Source organism: Zootoca vivipara, chromosome 15, assembly GCF_965207765.1.
Source record: "Zootoca vivipara chromosome 15, rZooViv2.hap1.1, whole genome shotgun sequence".
NCBI classification, from domain to species: Eukaryota; Metazoa; Chordata; class Lepidosauria; order Squamata; family Lacertidae; genus Zootoca; species Zootoca vivipara.
Window position 1 is genome coordinate 1817934 of NC_142598.1, and position 23650 is coordinate 1841583.

Genomic DNA, 23650 nt, shown 5'->3' on the forward strand with positions numbered 1-23650 from the left:
TAGTTGCTTACTCTTGAGTAGAACTGCATGTTCACGCCAGAAATAAGCATCTTTGTAAAATGAGGCAAAATGAAGCAGAAAACATTGGTGGAGAGTCAGAATGCATAGATAGAAGGCAAATAAGCGTTCCATGGCTTTATTTCGCTTAGTTGCTTACTCTTGAGTAGAACTGCATATTCACTCAAGAAATGAGCACCTTTGTGAAATGACCCAAATTGAAGCAGAAAACATTGTTGGAGTGTCAGAATGCATAGATAGAAGGCAAATAAGCGTTCCATGGCTTTATTTCGCTTACTTGTTTACTCTTGAGTAGAACTGCATATTCACTCCAGGAGTAAGCACCTTTGTAAAATGAGTCAAAGTGAAGCAAAACACATTGTTGGAGTGTCAGAATGCATAGATAGAAGGCAAATAAGCGTTCCATGGCTTTATTTCGCTTAGTTGCTTACTCTTGAGTAGAACTGCATGTTCACTCCAGAAATAAGCATCTTTGTAAAATGAGTCAAATTGAAGCAGAACACATTGGTGGAGTGTCAGAATGCATAGATAGAAGGCAAATAAGCGTTCCATGGCTTTATTTCGCTTAGTTGCTTACTCTTGAGTAGAACTGCATGTTCACTCCAGAAATAAGCATCTTTGTAAAATGAGTCAAATTGAAGCAGAACACATTGGTGGAGTGTCAGAATGCATAGATAGAATGTAAATAAGCGTTCTATGGCTTTATTTCGCTTAGTTGCTTACTCTTGAGTAGAACTGCATGTTCACGCCAGAAATAAGCATCTTTGTAAAATGAGGCAAAATGAATCAGAAAACATTGGTGGAGAGTCAGAATGCATAGATAGAAGGCAAATAAGCGTTCCATGGCTTTATTTCGCTTAGTTGCTTACTCTTGAGTAGAACTGCATATTCACTCAAGAAATGAGCACCTTTGTGAAATGACCCAAATTGAAGCAGAAAACATTGTTGGAGTGTCAGAATGCATAGATAGAAGGCAAATAAGCGTTCCATGCCTTATTTCGCTTACTTGCTTACTCTTGAGTAGAACTGCATGTTCACTCCAGAAATAAGCATCTTTGTAAAATGAGTCAAATTGAAGCAGAACACATTGGTGGAGTGTCAGAATGCATAGATAGAAGGCAAATAAGCGTTCTATGGCTTTATTTCGCTTAGTTGCTTACTCTTGAGTAGAACTGCATGTTCACGCCAGAAATAAGCATCTTTGTAAAATGAGCCAATTTGAAGCAGAAAACATTGTTGGAGTGTCAGAATGCATAGATAGAAGGCAAATAAGCGTTCCATGGCTTTATTTCGCTTACTTGCTTACTCTTGAGTAGAACTGCATATTCACTCCAGGAGTAAGCACCTTTGTAAAATGAGTCAAAGTGAAGCAAAACACATTGTTGGAGTGTCAGAATGCATAGATAGAAGGCAAATAAGCGTTCTATGGCTTTATTTCGCTTAGTTGCTTACTCTTGAGTAGAACTGCATGTTCCCGCCAGAAATAAGCATCTTTGTAAAATGAGCCAAAATGAAGCAGAAAACATTGTTGGAGTGTCAGAATGCATAGATCGAAGGCAAATAAGCGTTCTATGGCTTTATTTCGCTTAGTTGCTTACTCTTGAGTAGAACTGCATATTCACTCCAGGAATAAGCACCTTTGTAAAATGAGTCAAAGTGAAGCAAAACACATTGTTGGAGTGTCAGAATGCATAGATAGAAGGCAAATAAGCGTTCCATGGCTTTATTTCGCTTAGTTGCTTACTCTTGAGTAGAACTGCATGTTCACTCCAGAAATAAGCATCTTTGTAAAATGAGCCAAATTGAAGCAGAACACATTGTTGGAGTGTCAGAATGCATAGATAGAAGGCAAATAAGCGTTCCATGGCTTTATTTCGCTTACTTGCTTACTCTTGAGTAGAACTGCATGTTCACTCCAGAAATAAGCATCTTTGTAAAATGAGTCAAATTGAAGCAGAACACATTGGTGGAGTGTCAGAATGCATAGATAGAATGTAAATGAGCGTTCTATGGCTTTATTTCGCTTAGTTGCTTACTCTTGAGTAGAACTGCATGTTCACTCCAGAAATAAGCATCTTTGTAAAATGAGCCAAATTGAAGCAGAAAACATTGTTGGAGTGTCAGAATGCATAGATAGAAGGCAAATAAGCGTTCCATGGCTTTATTTCGCTTAGTTGCTTACTCTTGAGTAGAATTGCATGTTCACGCCAGAAATAAGCATCTTTGTAAAATGAGCCAAATTGAAGCAGAAAACATTGTTGGAGTGTCAGAATGCATAGATAGAAGGCAAATAAGCGTTCTATGGCTTTATTTCGCTTAGTTGCTTACTCTTGAGTAGAACTGCATGTTCCCGCCAGAAATAAGCATCTTTGTAAAATGAGCCAAATTGAAGCAGAACACATTGTTGGAGTGTCAGAATGCATAGATCGAAGGCAAATAAGCGTTCCATGGCTTTATTTCGCTTAGTTGCTTACTCTTGAGTAGAACTGCATGTTCACGCCAGAAATAAGCATCTTTGTAAAATGAGCCAAAATGAAGCAGAAAACATTGGTGGAGAGTCAGAATGCATAGATAGAAGGCAAATAAGCGTTCCATGGCTTTATTTCGCTTAGTTGCTTACTCTTGAGTAGAACTGCATATTCACTCAAAAAATGAGCACCTTTGTGAAATGACCCAAATTGAAGCAGAAAACATTGTTGGAGTGTCAGAATGCATAGATAGAAGGCAAATAAGCGTTCCATGCCTTATTTCGCTTACTTGCTTACTCTTGAGTAGAACTGCATATTCACTCCAGGAGTAAGCACCTTTGTAAAATGAGTCAAAGTGAAGCAAAACACATTGTTGGAGTGTCAGAATGCATAGATAGAAGGCAAATAAGCGTTCCATGGCTTTATTTCGCTTAGTTGCTTACTCTTGAGTAGAACTGCATGTTCACTCCAGAAATAAGCATCTTTGTAAAATGAGTCAAATTGAAGCAGAACACATTGGTGGAGTGTCAGAATGCATAGATAGAAGGCAAATAAGCGTTCCATGGCTTTATTTCTCTTACTTGCTTACTCTTGAGTAGAACTGCATGTTCACTCCAGAAATAAGCATCTTTGTAAAATGAGTCAAATTGAAGCAGAACACATTGGTGGAGTGTCAGAATGCATAGATAGAAGGCAAATAAGCGTTCTATGGCTTTATTTCGCTTAGTTGCTTACTCTTGAGTAGAACTGCATGTTCACGCCAGAAATAAGCATCTTTGTAAAATGAGCCAAATTGAAGCAGAAAACATTGTTGGAGTGTCAGAATGCATAGATAGAAGGCAAATAAGCGTTCCATGGCTTTATTTCGCTTAGTTGCTTACTCTTGAGTAGAACTGCATATTCACTCAAGAAATGAGCACCTTTGTGAAATGACCCAAATTGAAGCAGAAAACATTGTTGGAGTGTCAGAATGCATAGATAGAAGGCAAATAAGCGTTCCATGCCTTATTTCGCTTACTTGCTTACTCTTGAGTAGAACTGCATGTTCACTCCAGAAATAAGCATCTTTGTAAAATGAGTCAAATTGAAGCAGAACACATTGGTGGAGTGTCAGAATGCATAGATAGAAGGCAAATAAGCGTTCTATGGCTTTATTTCGCTTAGTTGCTTACTCTTGAGTAGAACTGCATGTTCACGCCAGAAATAAGCATCTTTGTAAAATGAGCCAAATTGAAGCAGAAAACATTGTTGGAGTGTCAGAATGCATAGATAGAAGGCAAATAAGCGTTCCATGGCTTTATTTCGCTTACTTGTTTACTCTTGAGTAGAACTGCATATTCACTCCAGGAGTAAGCACCTTTGTAAAATGAGTCAAAGTGAAGCAAAACACATTGTTGGAGTGTCAGAATGCATAGATAGAAGGCAAATAAGCGTTCCATGGCTTTATTTCGCTTAGTTGCTTACTCTTGAGTAGAACTGCATGTTCACTCCAGAAATAAGCATCTTTGTAAAATGAGTCAAATTGAAGCAGAACACATTGGTGGAGTGTCAGAATGCATAGATAGAAGGCAAATAAGCGTTCCATGGCTTTATTTCGCTTAGTTGCTTACTCTTGAGTAGAACTGCATGTTCACTCCAGAAATAAGCATCTTTGTAAAATGAGTCAAATTGAAGCAGAACACATTGGTGGAGTGTCAGAATGCATAGATAGAATGTAAATAAGCGTTCTATGGCTTTATTTCGCTTAGTTGCTTACTCTTGAGTAGAACTGCATGTTCACGCCAGAAATAAGCATCTTTGTAAAATGAGCCAAATTGAAGCAGAACACATTGGTGGAGTGTCAGAATGCATAGATAGAATGTAAATAAGCGTTCTATGGCTTTATTTCGCTTAGTTGCTTACTCTTGAGTAGAACTGCATGTTCACTCCAGAAATAAGCATCTTTGTAAAATGAGTCAAATTGAAGCAGAACACATTGGTGGAGTGTCAGAATGCATAGATAGAATGTAAATAAGCGTTCTATGGCTTTATTTCGCTTAGTTGCTTACTCTTGAGTAGAACTGCATGTTCACGCCAGAAATAAGCATCTTTGTAAAATGAGCCAAATTGAAGCAGAAAACAATGTTGGAGTGTCAGAATGCATAGATAGAAGGCAAATAAGCGTTCTATGGCTTTATTTCGCTTAGTTGCTTACTCTTGAGTAGAACTGCATGTTCACGCCAGAAATAAGCATCTTTGTAAAATGAGCCAAATTGAAGCAGAACACATTGTTGGAGTGTCAGAATGCATAGATCGAAGGCAAATAAGCGTTCCATGGCTTTATTTCGCTTAGTTGCTTACTCTTGAGTAGAACTGCATGTTCACGCCAGAAATAAGCATCTTTGTAAAATGAGTCAAATTGAAGCAGAACACATTGGTGGAGTGTCAGAATGCATAGATAGAAGGCAAATAAGCGTTCTATGGCTTTATTTCGCTTAGTTGCTTACTCTTGAGTAGAACTGCATGTTCACGCCAGAAATAAGCATCTTTGTAAAATGAGCCAAATTGAAGCAGAAAACATTGTTGGAGTGTCAGAATGCATAGATAGAAGGCAAATAAGCGTTCCATGGCTTTATTTCGCTTACTTGCTTACTCTTGAGTAGAACTGCATATTCACTCCAGGAGTAAGCACCTTTGTAAAATGAGTCAAAGTGAAGCAAAACACATTGTTGGAGTGTCAGAATGCATAGATAGAAGGCAAATAAGCGTTCTATGGCTTTATTTCGCTTAGTTGCTTACTCTTGAGTAGAACTGCATGTTCCCGCCAGAAATAAGCATCTTTGTAAAATGAGCCAAATTGAAGCAGAACACATTGTTGGAGTGTCAGAATGCATAGATCGAAGGCAAATAAGCGTTCCATGGCTTTATTTCGCTTAGTTGCTTACTCTTGAGTAGAACTGCATGTTCACGCCAGAAATAAGCATCTTTGTAAAATGAGCCAAAATGAAGCAGAAAACATTGGTGGAGAGTCAGAATGCATAGATAGAAGGCAAATAAGCGTTCCATGGCTTTATTTCGCTTAGTTGCTTACTCTTGAGTAGAACTGCATATTCACTCAAGAAATGAGCACCTTTGTGAAATGACCCAAATTGAAGCAGAAAACATTGTTGGAGTGTCAGAATGCATAGATAGAAGGCAAATAAGCGTTCCATGCCTTATTTCGCTTACTTGCTTACTCTTGAGTAGAACTGCATGTTCACTCCAGAAATAAGCATCTTTGTAAAATGAGTCAAATTGAAGCAGAACACATTGGTGGAGTGTCAGAATGCATAGATAGAAGGCAAATAAGCGTTCTATGGCTTTATTTCGCTTAGTTGCTTACTCTTGAGTAGAACTGCATGTTCACGCCAGAAATAAGCATCTTTGTAAAATGAGCCAAATTGAAGCAGAAAACATTGTTGGAGTGTCAGAATGCATAGATAGAAGGCAAATAAGCGTTCCATGGCTTTATTTCGCTTACTTGCTTACTCTTGAGTAGAACTGCATATTCACTCCAGGAGTAAGCACCTTTGTAAAATGAGTCAAAGTGAAGCAAAACACATTGTTGGAGTGTCAGAATGCATAGATAGAAGGCAAATAAGCGTTCCATGGCTTTATTTCGCTTACTTGCTTACTCTTGAGTAGAACTGCATGTTCACTCCAGAAATAAGCATCTTTGTAAAATGAGTCAAATTGAAGCAGAAAACATTGTTGGAGTGTCAGAATGCATAGATAGAAGGCAAATAAGCGTTCCATGGCTTTATTTCGCTTAGTTGCTTACTCTTGAGTAGAACTGCATATTCACTCAAGAAATGAGCACCTTTGTGAAATGACCCAAATTGAAGCAGAAAACATTGTTGGAGTGTCAGAATGCAAAGATAGAAGGCAAATAAGCGTTCCATGCCTTATTTCGCTTACTTGCTTACTCTTGAGTAGAACTGCATGTTCACTCCAGAAATAAGCATCTTTGTAAAATGAGTCAAATTGAAGCAGAACACATTGGTGGAGTGTCAGAATGCATAGATAGAATGTAAATAAGCGTTCTATGGCTTTATTTCGCTTAGTTGCTTACTCTTGAGTAGAACTGCATGTTCACGCCAGAAATAAGCATCTTTGTAAAATGAGCCAAATTGAAGCAGAAAACATTGTTGGAGTGTCAGAATGCATAGATAGAAGGCAAATAAGCGTTCTATGGCTTTATTTCGCTTAGTTGCTTACTCTTGAGTAGAACTGCATGTTCACGCCAGAAATAAGCATCTTTGTAAAATGAGCCAAATTGAAGCAGAACACATTGTTGGAGTGTCAGAATGCATAGATCGAAGGCAAATAAGCGTTCCATGGCTTTATTTCGCTTAGTTGCTTACTCTTGAGTAGAACTGCATGTTCACGCCAGAAATAAGCATCTTTGTAAAATGAGCCAAAATGAAGCAGAAAACATTGGTGGAGAGTCAGAATGCATAGATAGAAGGCAAATAAGCGTTCCATGGCTTTATTTCGCTTAGTTGCTTACTCTTGAGTAGAACTGCATATTCACTCAAGAAATGAGCACCTTTGTGAAATGACCCAAATTGAAGCAGAAAACATTGTTGGAGTGTCAGAATGCATAGATAGAAGGCAAATAAGCGTTCCATGCCTTATTTCGCTTACTTGCTTACTCTTGAGTAGAACTGCATGTTCACTCCAGAAATAAGCATCTTTGTAAAATGAGTCAAATTGAAGCAGAACACATTGGTGGAGTGTCAGAATGCATAGATAGAAGGCAAATAAGCATTCTATGGCTTTATTTCGCTTAGTTGCTTACTCTTGAGTAGAACTGCATGTTCACGCCAGAAATAAGCATCTTTGTAAAATGAGCCAAATTGAAGCAGAAAACATTGTTGGAGTGTCAGAATGCATAGATAGAAGGCAAATAAGCGTTCCATGGCTTTATTTCGCTTACTTGCTTACTCTTGAGTAGAACTGCATATTCACTCCAGGAGTAAGCACCTTTGTAAAATGAGTCAAAGTGAAGCAAAACACATTGTTGGAGTGTCAGAATGCATAGATAGAAGGCAAATAAGCGTTCCATGGCTTTATTTCGCTTAGTTGCTTACTCTTGAGTAGAACTGCATGTTCACTCCAGAAATAAGCATCTTTGTAAAATGAGTCAAATTGAAGCAGAACACATTGGTGGAGTGTCAGAATGCATAGATAGAAGGCAAATAAGCGTTCCATGGCTTTATTTCGCTTACTTGCTTACTCTTGAGTAGAATTGCATGTTCACTCCAGAAATAAGCATCTTTGTAAAATGAGTCAAATTGAAGCAGAACACATTGGTGGAGTTTCAGAATGCATAGATAGAATGTAAATAAGCGTTCTATGGCTTTATTTCGCTTAGTTGCTTACTCTTGAGTAGAACTGCATGTTCACTCCAGAAATAAGCATCTTTGTAAAATGAGTCAAATTGAAGCAGAACACATTGGTGGAGTGTCAGAATGCATAGATAGAATGTAAATAAGCGTTCTATGGCTTTATTTCGCTTAGTTGCTTACTCTTGAGTAGAACTGCATGTTCACGCCAGAAATAAGCATCTTTGTAAAATGAGCCAAATTGAAGCAGAAAACATTGTTGGAGTGTCAGAATGCATAGATAGAAGGCAAATAAGCGTTCTATGGCTTTATTTCGCTTAGTTGCTTACTCTTGAGTAGAACTGCATGTTCACGCCAGAAATAAGCATCTTTGTAAAATGAGCCAAATTGAAGCAGAACACATTGTTGGAGTGTTAGAATGCATAGATCGAAGGCAAATAAGCGTTCCATGGCTTTATTTCGCTTAGTTGCTTACTCTTGAGTAGAACTGCATGTTCACGCCAGAAATAAGCATCTTTGTAAAATGAGTCAAATTGAAGCAGAACACATTGGTGGAGTGTCAGAATGCATAGATAGAAGGCAAATAAGCGTTCTATGGCTTTATTTCGCTTAGTTGCTTACTCTTGAGTAGAACTGCATGTTCACGCCAGAAATAAGCATCTTTGTAAAATGAGCCAAATTGAAGCAGAAAACATTGTTGGAGTGTCAGAATGCATAGATAGAAGGCAAATAAGCGTTCCATGGCTTTATTTCGCTTACTTGCTTACTCTTGAGTAGAACTGCATATTCACTCCAGGAGTAAGCACCTTTGTAAAATGAGTCAAAGTGAAGCAAAACACATTGTTGGAGTGTCAGAATGCATAGATAGAAGGCAAATAAGCGTTCCATGGCTTTATTTCGCTTAGTTGCTTACTCTTGAGTAGAACTGCATGTTCACTCCAGAAATAAGCATCTTTGTAAAATGAGTCAAATTGAAGCAGAACACATTGGTAGAGTGTCAGAATGCATAGATAGAATGTAAATAAGCGTTCTAAGGCTTTATTTCGCTTAGTTGCTTACTCTTGAGTAGAACTGCATGTTCACGCCAGAAATAAGCATCTTTGTAAAATGAGCCAAATTGAAGCAGAAAACATTGTTGGAGTGTCAGAATGCATAGATAGAAGGCAAATAAGCGTTCCATGGCTTTATTTCGCTTAGTTGCTTACTCTTGAGTAGAACTGCATATTCACTCAAGAAATGAGCACCTTTGTGAAATGACCCAAATTGAAGCAGAAAACATTGTTGGAGTGTCAGAATGCATAGATAGAAGGCAAATAAGCGTTCCATGCCTTATTTCGCTTACTTGCTTACTCTTGAGTAGAACTGCATGTTCACTCCAGAAATAAGCATCTTTGTAAAATGAGTCAAATTGAAGCAGAACACATTGGTGGAGTGTCAGAATGCATAGATAGAAGGCAAATAAGCGTTCCATGGCTTTATTTCGCTTACTTGCTTACTCTTGAGTAGAACTGCATATTTACTCCAGGAGTAAGCACCTTTGTAAAATGAGTCAAAGTGAAGCAAAACACATTGTTGGAGTGTCAGAATGCATAGATAGAAGGCAAATAAGCGTTCCATGGCTTTATTTCGCTTAGTTGCTTACTCTTGAGTAGAACTGCATGTTCACTCCAGAAATAAGCATCTTTGTAAAATGAGTCAAATTGAAGCAGAACACATTGGTGGAGTGTCAGAATGCATAGATAGAAGGCAAATAAGCGTTCCATGGCTTTATTTCGCTTACTTGCTTACTCTTGAGTAGAATTGCATGTTCACTCCAGAAATAAGCATCTTTGTAAAATGAGTCAAATTGAAGCAGAACACATTGGTGGAGTTTCAGAATGCATAGATAGAATGTAAATAAGCGTTCTATGGCTTTATTTCGCTTAGTTGCTTACTCTTGAGTAGAACTGCATGTTCACGCCAGAAATAAGCATCTTTGTAAAATGAGCCAAATTGAAGCAGAACACATTGTTGGAGTGTCAGAATGCATAGATCGAAGGCAAATAAGCGTTCCATGGCTTTATTTCGCTTAGTTGCTTACTCTTGAGTAGAATTGCATGTTCACGCCAGAAATAAGCATCTTTGTAAAATGAGCCAAATTGAAGCAGAAAACATTGTTGGAGTGTCAGAATGCATAGATAGAAGGCAAATAAGCGTTCTATGGCTTTATTTCGCTTAGTTGCTTACTCTTGAGTAGAACTGCATGTTCACGCCAGAAATAAGCATCTTTGTAAAATGAGCCAAATTGAAGCAGAACACATTGTTGGAGTGTCAGAATGCATAGATCGAAGGCAAATAAGCGTTCCATGGCTTTATTTCGCTTAGTTGCTTACTCTTGAGTAGAACTGCATGTTCACGCCAGAAATAAGCATCTTTGTAAAATGAGCCAAAATGAAGCAGAAAACATTGGTGGAGAGTCAGAATGCATAGATAGAAGGCAAATAAGCGTTCCATGGCTTTATTTCGCTTAGTTGCTTACTCTTGAGTAGAACTGCATATTCACTCAAGAAATGAGCACCTTTGTGAAATGACCCAAATTGAAGCAGAAAACATTGTTGGAGTGTCAGAATGCATAGATAGAAGGCAAATAAGCGTTCCATGCCTTATTTCGCTTACTTGCTTACTCTTGAGTAGAACTGCATGTTCACTCCAGAAATAAGCATCTTTGTAAAATGAGTCAAATTGAAGCAGAACACATTGGTGGAGTGTCAGAATGCATAGATAGAAGGCAAATAAGCGTTCTATGGCTTTATTTCGCTTAGTTGCTTACTCTTGAGTAGAACTGCATGTTCACGCCAGAAATAAGCATCTTTGTAAAATGAGCCAAATTGAAGCAGAAAACATTGTTGGAGTGTCAGAATGCATAGATAGAAGGCAAATAAGCGTTCCATGGCTTTATTTCGCTTACTTGCTTACTCTTGAGTAGAACTGCATATTCACTCCAGGAGTAAGCACCTTTGTAAAATGAGTCAAAGTGAAGCAAAACACATTGTTGGAGTGTCAGAATGCATAGATAGAAGGCAAATAAGCGTTCCATGGCTTTATTTCGCTTAGTTGCTTACTCTTGAGTAGAACTGCATGTTCACTCCAGAAATAAGCATCTTTGTAAAATGAGTCAAATTGAAGCAGAACACATTGGTGGAGTGTCAGAATGCATAGATAGAATGTAAATAAGCGTTCTATGGCTTTATTTCGCTTAGTTGCTTACTCTTGAGTAGAACTGCATGTTCACTCCAGAAATAAGCATCTTTGTAAAATGAGTCAAATTGAAGCAGAACACATTGGTGGAGTGTCAGAATGCATAGATAGAATGTAAATAAGCGTTCTATGGCTTTATTTCGCTTAGTTGCTTACTCTTGAGTAGAACTGCATGTTCACGCCAGAAATAAGCATCTTTGTAAAATGAGCCAAATTGAAGCAGAACACATTGGTGGAGTGTCAGAATGCATAGATAGAATGTAAATAAGCGTTCTATGGCTTTATTTCGCTTAGTTGCTTACTCTTGAGTAGAACTGCATGTTCACTCCAGAAATAAGCATCTTTGTAAAATGAGTCAAATTGAAGCAGAACACATTGGTGGAGTGTCAGAATGCATAGATAGAATGTAAATAAGCGTTCTATGGCTTTATTTCGCTTAGTTGCTTACTCTTGAGTAGAACTGCATGTTCACGCCAGAAATAAGCATCTTTGTAAAATGAGCCAAATTGAAGCAGAAAACATTGTTGGAGTGTCAGAATGCATAGATAGAAGGCAAATAAGCGTTCTATGGCTTTATTTCGCTTAGTTGCTTACTCTTGAGTAGAACTGCATGTTCACGCCAGAAATAAGCATCTTTGTAAAATGAGCCAAATTGAAGCAGAACACATTGTTGGAGTGTCAGAATGCATAGATCGAAGGCAAATAAGCGTTCCATGGCTTTATTTCGCTTAGTTGCTTACTCTTGAGTAGAACTGCATGTTCACGCCAGAAATAAGCATCTTTGTAAAATGAGGCAAAATGAAGCAGAAAACATTGGTGGAGAGTCAGAATGCATAGATAGAAGGCAAATAAGCGTTCCATGGCTTTATTTCGCTTAGTTGCTTACTCTTGAGTAGAACTGCATATTCACTCAAGAAATGAGCACCTTTGTGAAATGACCCAAATTGAAGCAGAAAACATTGTTGGAGTGTCAGAATGCATAGATAGAAGGCAAATAAGCGTTCCATGCCTTATTTCGCTTACTTGCTTACTCTTGAGTAGAACTGCATGTTCACTCCAGAAATAAGCATCTTTGTAAAATGAGTCAAATTGAAGCAGAACACATTGGTGGAGTGTCAGAATGCATAGATAGAAGGCAAATAAGCGTTCTATGGCTTTATTTCGCTTAGTTGCTTACTCTTGAGTAGAACTGCATGTTCACGCCAGAAATAAGCATCTTTGTAAAATGAGCCAATTTGAAGCAGAAAACATTGTTGGAGTGTCAGAATGCATAGATAGAAGGCAAATAAGCGTTCCATGGCTTTATTTCGCTTACTTGCTTACTCTTGAGTAGAACTGCATATTCACTCCAGGAGTAAGCACCTTTGTAAAATGAGTCAAAGTGAAGCAAAACACATTGTTGGAGTGTCAGAATGCATAGATAGAAGGCAAATAAGCGTTCTATGGCTTTATTTCGCTTAGTTGCTTACTCTTGAGTAGAACTGCATGTTCCCGCCAGAAATAAGCATCTTTGTAAAATGAGCCAAAATGAAGCAGAAAACATTGTTGGAGTGTCAGAATGCATAGATCGAAGGCAAATAAGCGTTCTATGGCTTTATTTCGCTTAGTTGCTTACTCTTGAGTAGAACTGCATATTCACTCCAGGAATAAGCACCTTTGTAAAATGAGTCAAATTGAAGCAAAACACATTGTTGGAGTGTCAGAATGCATAGATAGAAGGCAAATAAGCGTTCTATGGCTTTATTTCGCTTAGTTGCTTACTCTTGAGTAGAACTGCATGTTCACGCCAGAAATAAGCATCTTTGTAAAATGAGCCAAATTGAAGCAGAACACATTGTTGGAGTGTCAGAATGCATAGATCGAAGGCAAATAAGCGTTCCATGGCTTTATTTCGCTTAGTTGCTTACTCTTGAGTAGAACTGCATGTTCACGCCAGAAATAAGCATCTTTGTAAAATGAGGCAAAATGAAGCAGAAAACATTGGTGGAGAGTCAGAATGCATAGATAGAAGGCAAATAAGCGTTCCATGGCTTTATTTCGCTTAGTTGCTTACTCTTGAGTAGAACTGCATATTCACTCAAGAAATGAGCACCTTTGTGAAATGACCCAAATTGAAGCAGAAAACATTGTTGGAGTGTCAGAATGCATAGATAGAAGGCAAATAAGCGTTCCATGCCTTATTTCGCTTACTTGCTTACTCTTGAGTAGAACTGCATGTTCACTCCAGAAATAAGCATCTTTGTAAAATGAGTCAAATTGAAGCAGAACACATTGGTGGAGTGTCAGAATGCATAGATAGAAGGCAAATAAGCGTTCTATGGCTTTATTTCGCTTAGTTGCTTACTCTTGAGTAGAACTGCATGTTCACGCCAGAAATAAGCATCTTTGTAAAATGAGCCAATTTGAAGCAGAAAACATTGTTGGAGTGTCAGAATGCATAGATAGAAGGCAAATAAGCGTTCCATGGCTTTATTTCGCTTACTTGCTTACTCTTGAGTAGAACTGCATATTCACTCCAGGAGTAAGCACCTTTGTAAAATGAGTCAAAGTGAAGCAAAACACATTGTTGGAGTGTCAGAATGCATAGATAGAAGGCAAATAAGCGTTCTATGGCTTTATTTCGCTTAGTTGCTTACTCTTGAGTAGAACTGCATGTTCCCGCCAGAAATAAGCATCTTTGTAAAATGAGCCAAAATGAAGCAGAAAACATTGTTGGAGTGTCAGAATGCATAGATCGAAGGCAAATAAGCGTTCTATGGCTTTATTTCGCTTAGTTGCTTACTCTTGAGTAGAACTGCATATTCACTCCAGGAATAAGCACCTTTGTAAAATGAGTCAAAGTGAAGCAAAACACATTGTTGGAGTGTCAGAATGCATAGATAGAAGGCAAATAAGCGTTCCATGGCTTTATTTCGCTTAGTTGCTTACTCTTGAGTAGAACTGCATGTTCACTCCAGAAATAAGCATCTTTGTAAAATGAGCCAAATTGAAGCAGAACACATTGTTGGAGTGTCAGAATGCATAGATAGAAGGCAAATAAGCGTTCCATGGCTTTATTTCGCTTACTAGCTTACTCTTGAGTAGAACTGCATGTTCACTCCAGAAATAAGCATCTTTGTAAAATGAGTCAAATTGAAGCAGAACACATTGGTGGAGTGTCAGAATGCATAGATAGAATGTAAATGAGCGTTCTATGGCTTTATTTCGCTTAGTTGCTTACTCTTGAGTAGAACTGCATGTTCACTCCAGAAATAAGCATCTTTGTAAAATGAGCCAAATTGAAGCAGAAAACATTGTTGGAGTGTCAGAATGCATAGATAGAAGGCAAATAAGCGTTCCATGGCTTTATTTCGCTTAGTTGCTTACTCTTGAGTAGAATTGCATGTTCACGCCAGAAATAAGCATCTTTGTAAAATGAGCCAAATTGAAGCAGAAAACATTGTTGGAGTGTCAGAATGCATAGATAGAAGGCAAATAAGCGTTCTATGGCTTTATTTCGCTTAGTTGCTTACTCTTGAGTAGAACTGCATGTTCCCGCCAGAAATAAGCATCTTTGTAAAATGAGCCAAATTGAAGCAGAACACATTGTTGGAGTGTCAGAATGCATAGATCGAAGGCAAATAAGCGTTCCATGGCTTTATTTCGCTTAGTTGTTTACTCTTGAGTAGAACTGCATGTTCACGCCAGAAATAAGCATCTTTGTAAAATGAGCCAAAATGAAGCAGAAAACATTGGTGGAGAGTCAGAATGCATAGATAGAAGGCAAATAAGCGTTCCATGGCTTTATTTCGCTTAGTTGCTTACTCTTGAGTAGAACTGCATATTCACTCAAGAAATGAGCACCTTTGTGAAATGACCCAAATTGAAGCAGAAAACATTGTTGGAGTGTCAGAATGCATAGATAGAAGGCAAATAAGCGTTCCATGCCTTATTTCGCTTACTTGCTTACTCTTGAGTAGAACTGCATATTCACTCCAGGAGTAAGCACCTTTGTAAAATGAGTCAAAGTGAAGCAAAACACATTGTTGGAGTGTCAGAATGCATAGATAGAAGGCAAATAAGCGTTCCATGGCTTTATTTCGCTTAGTTGCTTACTCTTGAGTAGAACTGCATGTTCACTCCAGAAATAAGCATCTTTGTAAAATGAGTCAAATTGAAGCAGAACACATTGGTGGAGTGTCAGAATGCATAGATAGAAGGCAAACAAGCGTTCCATGGCTTTATTTCTCTTACTTGCTTACTCTTGAGTAGAACTGCATGTTCACTCCAGAAATAAGCATCTTTGTAAAATGAGTCAAATTGAAGCAGAACACATTGGTGGAGTGTCAGAATGCATAGATAGTATGTAAATAAGCGTTCTATGGCTTTATTTCGCTTAGTTGCTTACTCTTGAGTAGAACTGCATGTTCACGCCAGAAATAAGCATCTTTGTAAAATGAGCCAAATTGAAGCAGAAAACATTGTTGGAGTGTCAGAATGCATAGATAGAAGGCAAATAAGCGTTCCATGGCTTTATTTCGCTTAGTTGCTTACTCTTGAGTAGAACTGCATATTCACTCAAGAAATGAGCACCTTTGTGAAATGACCCAAATTGAAGCAGAAAACATTGTTGGAGTGTCAGAATGCATAGATAGAAGGCAAATAAGCGTTCCATGCCTTATTTCGCTTACTTGCTTACTCTTGAGTAGAACTGCATGTTCACTCCAGAAATAAGCATCTTTGTAAAATGAGTCAAATTGAAGCAGAACACATTGGTGGAGTGTCAGAATGCATAGATAGAATGTAAATAAGCGTTCTATGGCTTTATTTCGCTTAGTTGCTTACTCTTGAGTAGAACTGCATGTTCACGCCAGAAATAAGCATCTTTGTAAAATGAGCCAAATTGAAGCAGAAAACATTGTTGGAGTGTCAGAATGCATAGATAGAAGGCAAATAAGCGTTCCATGGCTTTATTTCGCTTAGTTGCTTACTCTTGAGTAGAATTGCATGTTCACGCCAGAAATAAGCATCTTTGTAAAATGAGCCAAATTGAAGCAGAAAACATTGTTGGAGTGTCAGAATGCATAGATAGAAGGCAAATAAGCGTTCTATGGCTTTATTTCGCTTAGTTGCTTACTCTTGAGTAGAACTGCATGTTCACGCCAGAAATAAGCATCTTTGTAAAATGAGCCAAATTGAAGCAGAACACATTGTTGGAGTGTCAGAATGCATAGATCGAAGGCAAATAAGCGTTCCATGGCTTTATTTCGCTTAGTTGCTTACTCTTGAGTAGAACTGCATGTTCACGCCAGAAATAAGCATCTTTGTAAAATGAGCCAAAATGAAGCAGAAAACATTGGTGGAGAGTCAGAATGCATAGATAGAAGGCAAATAAGCGTTCCATGGCTTTATTTCGCTTAGTTGCTTACTCTTGAGTAGAACTGCATATTCACTCAAGAAATGAGCACCTTTGTGAAATGACCCAAATTGAAGCAGAAAACATTGTTGGAGTGTCAGAATGCATAGATAGAAGGCAAATAAGCGTTCCATGCCTTATTTCGCTTACTTGCTTACTCTTGAGTAGAACTGCATGTTCACTCCAGAAATAAGCATCTTTGTAAAATGAGTCAAATTGAAGCAGAACACATTGGTGGAGTGTCAGAATGCATAGATAGAAGGCAAATAAGCGTTCTATGGCTTTATTTCGCTTAGTTGCTTACTCTTGAGTAGAACTGCATGTTCACGCCAGAAATAAGCATCTTTGTAAAATGAGCCAAATTGAAGCAGAAAACATTGTTGGAGTGTCAGAATGCATAGATAGAAGGCAAATAAGCGTTCCATGGCTTTATTTCGCTTACTTGTTTACTCTTGAGTAGAACTGCATATTCACTCCAGGAGTAAGCACCTTTGTAAAATGAGTCAAAGTGAAGCAAAACACATTGTTGGAGTGTCAGAATGCATAGATAGAAGGCAAATAAGCGTTCCATGGCTTTATTTCGCTTAGTTGCTTACTCTTGAGTAGAACTGCATGTTCACTCCAGAAATAAGCATCTTTGTAAAATGAGTCAAATTGAAGCAGAACACATTGGTGGAGTGTCAGAATGCATAGATAGAAGGCAAATAAGCGTTCCATGGCTTTATTTCGCTTACTTGCTTACTCTTGAGTAGAACTGCATGTTCACTCCAGAAATAAGCATCTTTGTAAAATGAGTCAAATTGAAGCAGAACACATTGGTGGAGTGTCAGAATGCATAGATAGAATGTAAATAAGCGTTCTATGGCTTTATTTCGCTTAGTTGCTTACTCTTGAGTAGAACTGCATGTTCACTCCAGAAATAAGCATCTTTGTAAAATGAGTCAAATTGAAGCAGAACACATTGGTGGAGTGTCAGAATGCATAGATAGAATGTAAATAAGCGTTCTATGGCTTTATTTCGCTTAGTTGCTTACTCTTGAGTAGAACTGCATGTTCACGCCAGAAATAAGCATCTTTGTAAAATGAGCCAAATTGAAGCAGAACACATTGGTGGAGTGTCAGAATGCATAGATAGAATGTAAATAAGCGTTCTATGGCTTTATTTCGCTTAGTTGCTTACTCTTGAGTAGAACTGCATGTTCACTCCAGAAATAAGCATCTTTGTAAAATGAGTCAAATTGAAGCAGAACACATTGGTGGAGTGTCAGAATGCATAGATAGAATGTAAATAAGCGTTCTATGGCTTTATTTCGCTTAGTTGCTTACTCTTGAGTAGAACTGCATGTTCACGCCAGAAATAAGCATCTTTGTAAAATGAGCCAAATTGAAGCAGAAAACAATGTTGGAGTGTCAGAATGCATAGATAGAAGGCAAATAAGCGTTCTATGGCTTTATTTCGCTTAGTTGCTTACTCTTGAGTAGAACTGCATGTTCACGCCAGAAATAAGCATCTTTGTAAAATGAGCCAAATTGAAGCAGAACACATTGTTGGAGTGTCAGAATGCATAGATCGAAGGCAAATAAGCGTTCCATGGCTTTATTTCGCTTAGTTGCTTACTCTTGAGTAGAACTGCATGTTCACGCCAGAAATAAGCATCTTTGTAAAATGAGTCAAATTGAAGCAGAACACATTGGTGGAGTGTCAGAATGCATAGATAGAAGGCAAATAAGCGTTCTATGGCTTTATTTCGCTTAGTTGCTTACTCTTGAGTAGAACTGCATGTTCACGCCAGAAATAAGCATCTTTGTAAAATGAGCCAAATTGAAGCAGAAAACATTGTTGGAGTGTCAGAATGCATAGATAGAAGGCAAATAAGCGTTCCATGGCTTTATTTCGCTTACTTGCTTACTCTTGAGTAGAACTGCATATTCACTCCAGGAGTAAGCACCTTTGTAAAATGAGTCAAAGTGAAGCAAAACACATTGTTGGAGTGTCAGAATGCATAGATAGAAGGCAAATAAGCGTTCTATGGCTTTATTTCGCTTAGTTGCTTACTCTTGAGTAGAACTGCATGTTCCCGCCAGAAATAAGCATCTTTGTAAAATGAGCCAAATTGAAGCAGAACACATTGTTGGAGTGTCAGAATGCATAGATCGAAGGCAAATAAGCGTTCCATGGCTTTATTTCGCTTAGTTGCTTACTCTTGAGTAGAACTGCATGTTCACGCCAGAAATAAGCATCTTTGTAAAATGAGCCAAAATGAAGCAGAAAACATTGGTGGAGAGTCAGAATGCATAGATAGAAGGCAAATAAGCGTTCCATGGCTTTATTTCGCTTAGTTGCTTACTCTTGAGTAGAACTGCATATTCACTCAAGAAATGAGCACCTTTGTGAAATGACCCAAATTGAAGCAGAAAACATTGTTGGAGTGTCAGAATGCATAGATAGAAGGCAAATAAGCGTTCCATGCCTTATTTCGCTTACTTGCTTACTCTTGAGTAGAACTGCATGTTCACTCCAGAAATAAGCATCTTTGTAAAATGAGTCAAATTGAAGCAGAACACATTGGTGGAGTGTCAGAATGCATAGATAGAAGGCAAATAAGCGTTCTATGGCTTTATTTCGCTTAGTTGCTTACTCTTGAGTAGAACTGCATGTTCACGCCAGAAATAAGCATCTTTGTAAAATGAGCCAAATTGAAGCAGAAAACATTGTTGGAGTGTCAGAATGCATAGATAGAAGGCAAATAAGCGTTCCATGGCTTTATTTCGCTTACTTGTTTACTCTTGAGTAGAACTGCATATTCACTCCAGGAGTAAGCACCTTTGTAAAATGAGTCAAAGTGAAGCAAAACACATTGTTGGAGTGTCAGAATGCATAGATAGAAGGCAAATAAGCGTTCCATGGCTTTATTTCGCTTAGTTGCTTACTCTTGAGTAGAACTGCATGTTCACTCCAGAAATAAGCATCTTTGTAAAATGAGTCAAATTGAAGCAGAACACATTGGTGGAGTGTCAGAATGCATAGATAGAAGGCAAATAAGCGTTCCATGGCTTTATTTCGCTTACTTGCTTACTCTTGAGTAGAACTGCATGTTCACTCCAGAAATAAGCATCTTTGTAAAATGAGTCAAATTGAAGCAGAACACATTGGTGGAGTGTCAGAATGCATAGATAGAATGTAAATAAGCGTTCTATGGCTTTATTTCGCTTAGTTGCTTACTCTTGAGTAGAACTGCATGTTCACTCCAGAAATAAGCATCTTTGTAAAATGAGTCAAATTGAAGCAGAACACATTGGTGGAGTGTCAGAATGCATAGATAGAATGTAAATAAGCGTTCTATGGCTTTATTTCGCTTAGTTGCTTACTCTTGAGTAGAACTGCATGTTCACGCCAGAAATAAGCATCTTTGTAAAATGAGCCAAATTGAAGCAGAACACATTGGTGGAGTGTCAGAATGCATAGATAGAATGTAAATAAGCGTTCTATGGCTTTATTTCGCTTAGTTGCTTACTCTTGAGTAGAACTGCATGTTCACTCCAGAAATAAGCATCTTTGTAAAATGAGTCAAATTGAAGCAGAACACATTGGTGGAGTGTCAGAATGCATAGATAGAATGTAAATAAGCGTTCTATGGCTTTATTTCGCTTAGTTGCTTACTCTTGAGTAGAACTGCATGTTCACGCCAGAAATAAGCATCTTTGTAAAATGAGCCAAATTGAAGCAGAAAACAATGTTGGAGTGTCAGAATGCATAGATAGAAGGCAAATAAGCGTTCTATGGCTTTATTTCGCTTAGTTGCTTACTCTTGAGTAGAACTGCATGTTCACGCCAGAAATAAGCATCTTTGTAAAATGAGCCAAATTGAAGCAGAACACATTGTTGGAGTGTCAGAATGCATAGATCGAAGGCAAATAAGCGTTCCATGGCTTTATTTCGCTTAGTTGCTTACTCTTGAGTAGAACTGCATGTTCACGCCAGAAATAAGCATCTTTGTAAAATGAGTCAAATTGAAGCAGAACACATTGGTGGAGTGTCAGAATGCATAGATAGAAGGCAAATAAGCGTTCTATGGCTTTATTTCGCTTAGTTGCTTACTCTTGAGTAGAACTGCATGTTCACGCCAGAAATAAGCATCTTTGTAAAATGAGCCAAATTGAAGCAGAAAACATTGTTGGAGTGTCAGAATGCATAGATAGAAGGCAAATAAGCGTTCCATGGCTTTATTTCGCTTACTTGCTTACTCTTGAGTAGAACTGCATATTCACTCCAGGAGTAAGCACCTTTGTAAAATGAGTCAAAGTGAAGCAAAACACATTGTTGGAGTGTCAGAATGCATAGATAGAAGGCAAATAAGCGTTCTATGGCTTTATTTCGCTTAGTTGCTTACTCTTGAGTAGAACTGCATGTTCCCGCCAGAAATAAGCATCTTTGTAAAATGAGCCAAATTGAAGCAGAACACATTGTTGGAGTGTCAGAATGCATAGATCGAAGGCAAATAAGCGTTCCATGGCTTTATTTCGCTTAGTTGCTTACTCTTGAGTAGAACTGCATGTTCACGCCAGAAATAAGCATCTTTGTAAAATGAGCCAAAATGAAGCAGAAAACATTGGTGGAGAGTCAGAATGCATAGATAGAAGGCAAATAAGCGTTCCATGGCTTTATTTCGCTTAGTTGCTTACTCTTGAGTAGAACTGCATATTCACTCAAGAAATGAGCACCTTTGTGAAATGACCCAAATTGAAGCAGAAAACATTGTTGGAGTGTCAGAATGCATAGATAGAAGGCAAATAAGCGTTCCATGCCTTATTTCGCTTACTTGCTTACTCTTGAGTAGAACTGCATGTTCACTCCAGAAATAAGCATCTTTGTAAAATGAGTCAAATTGAAGCAGAACACATTGGTGGAGTGTCAGAATGCATAGATAGAAGGCAAATAAGCGTTCTATGGCTTTATTTCGCTTAGTTGCTTACTCTTGAGTAGAACTGCATGTTCACGCCAGAAATAAGCATCTTTGTAAAATGAGCCAAATTGAAGCAGAAAACATTGTTGGAGTGTCAGAATGCATAGATAGAAGGCAAATAAGCGTTCCATGGCTTTATTTCGCTTACTTGCTTACTCTTGAGTAGAACTGCATATTCACTCCAGGAGTAAGCACCTTTGTAAAATGAGTCAAAGTGAAGCAAAACACATTGTTGGAGTGTCAGAATGCATAGATAGAAGGCAAATAAGCGTTCCATGGCTTTATTTCGCTTACTTGCTTACTCTTGAGTAGAACTGCATGTTCACTCCAGAAATAAGCATCTTTGTAAAATGAGTCAAATTGAAGCAGAAAACATTGTTGGAGTGTCAGAATGCATAGATAGAAGGCAAATAAGCGTTCCATGGCTTTATTTCGCTTAGTTGCTTACTCTTGAGTAGAACTGCATATTCACTCAAGAAATGAGCACCTTTGTGAAATGACCCAAATTGAAGCAGAAAACATTGTTGGAGTGTCAGAATGCAAAGATAGAAGGCAAATAAGCGTTCCATGCCTTATTTCGCTTACTTGCTTACTCTTGAGTAGAACTGCATGTTCACTCCAGAAATAAGCATCTTTGTAAAATGAGTCAAATTGAAGCAGAACACATTGGTGGAGTGTCAGAATGCATAGATAGAATGTAAATAAGCGTTCTATGGCTTTATTTCGCTTAGTTGCTTACTCTTGAGTAGAACTGCATGTTCACGCCAGAAATAAGCATCTTTGTAAAATGAGCCAAATTGAAGCAGAAAACATTGTTGGAGTGTCAGAATGCATAGATAGAAGGCAAATAAGCGTTCTATGGCTTTATTTCGCTTAGTTGCTTACTCTTGAGTAGAACTGCATGTTCACGCCAGAAATAAGCATCTTTGTAAAATGAGCCAAATTGAAGCAGAACACATTGTTGGAGTGTCAGAATGCATAGATCGAAGGCAAATAAGCGTTCCATGGCTTTATTTCGCTTAGTTGCTTACTCTTGAGTAGAACTGCATGTTCACGCCAGAAATAAGCATCTTTGTAAAATGAGCCAAAATGAAGCAGAAAACATTGGTGGAGAGTCAGAATGCATAGATAGAAGGCAAATAAGCGTTCCATGGCTTTATTTCGCTTAGTTGCTTACTCTTGAGTAGAACTGCATATTCACTCAAGAAATGAGCACCTTTGTGAAATGACCCAAATTGAAGCAGAAAACATTGTTGGAGTGTCAGAATGCATAGATAGAAGGCAAATAAGCGTTCCATGCCTTATTTCGCTTACTTGCTTACTCTTGAGTAGAACTGCATGTTCACTCCAGAAATAAGCATCTTTGTAAAATGAGTCAAATTGAAGCAGAACACATTGGTGGAGTGTCAGAATGCATAGATAGAAGGCAAATAAGCGTTCTATGGCTTTATTTCGCTTAGTTGCTTACTCTTGAGTAGAACTGCATGTTCACGCCAGAAATAAGCATCTTTGTAAAATGAGCCAAATTGAAGCAGAAAACATTGTTGGAGTGTCAGAATGCATAGATAGAAGGCAAATAAGCGTTCCATGGCTTTATTTCGCTTACTTGCTTACTCTTGAGTAGAACTGCATATTCACTCCAGGAGTAAGCACCTTTGTAAAATGAGTCAAAGTGAAGCAAAACACATTGTTGGAGTGTCAGAATGCATAGATAGAAGGCAAATAAGCGTTCCATGGCTTTATTTCGCTTAGTTTCTTACTCTTGAGTAGAACTGCATGTTCACTCCAGAAATAAGCATCTTTGTAAAATGAGTCAAATTGAAGCAGAACACATTGGTGGAGTGTCAGAATGCATAGATAGAAGGCAAATAAGCGTTCCATGGCTTTATTTCGCTTACTTGCTTACTCTTGAGTAGAATTGCATGTTCACTCCAGAAATAAGCATCTTTGTAAAATGAGTCAAATTGAAGCAGAACACATTGGTGGAGTTTCAGAATGCATAGATAGAATGTAAATAAGCGTTCTATGGCTTTATTTCGCTTAGTTGCTTACTCTTGAGTAGAACTGCATGTTCACTCCAGAAATAAGCATCTTTGTAAAATGAGTCAAATTGAAGCAGAACACATTGGTGGAGTGTCAGAATGCATAGATAGAATGTAAATAAGCGTTCTATGGCTTTATTTCGCTTAGTTGCTTACTCTT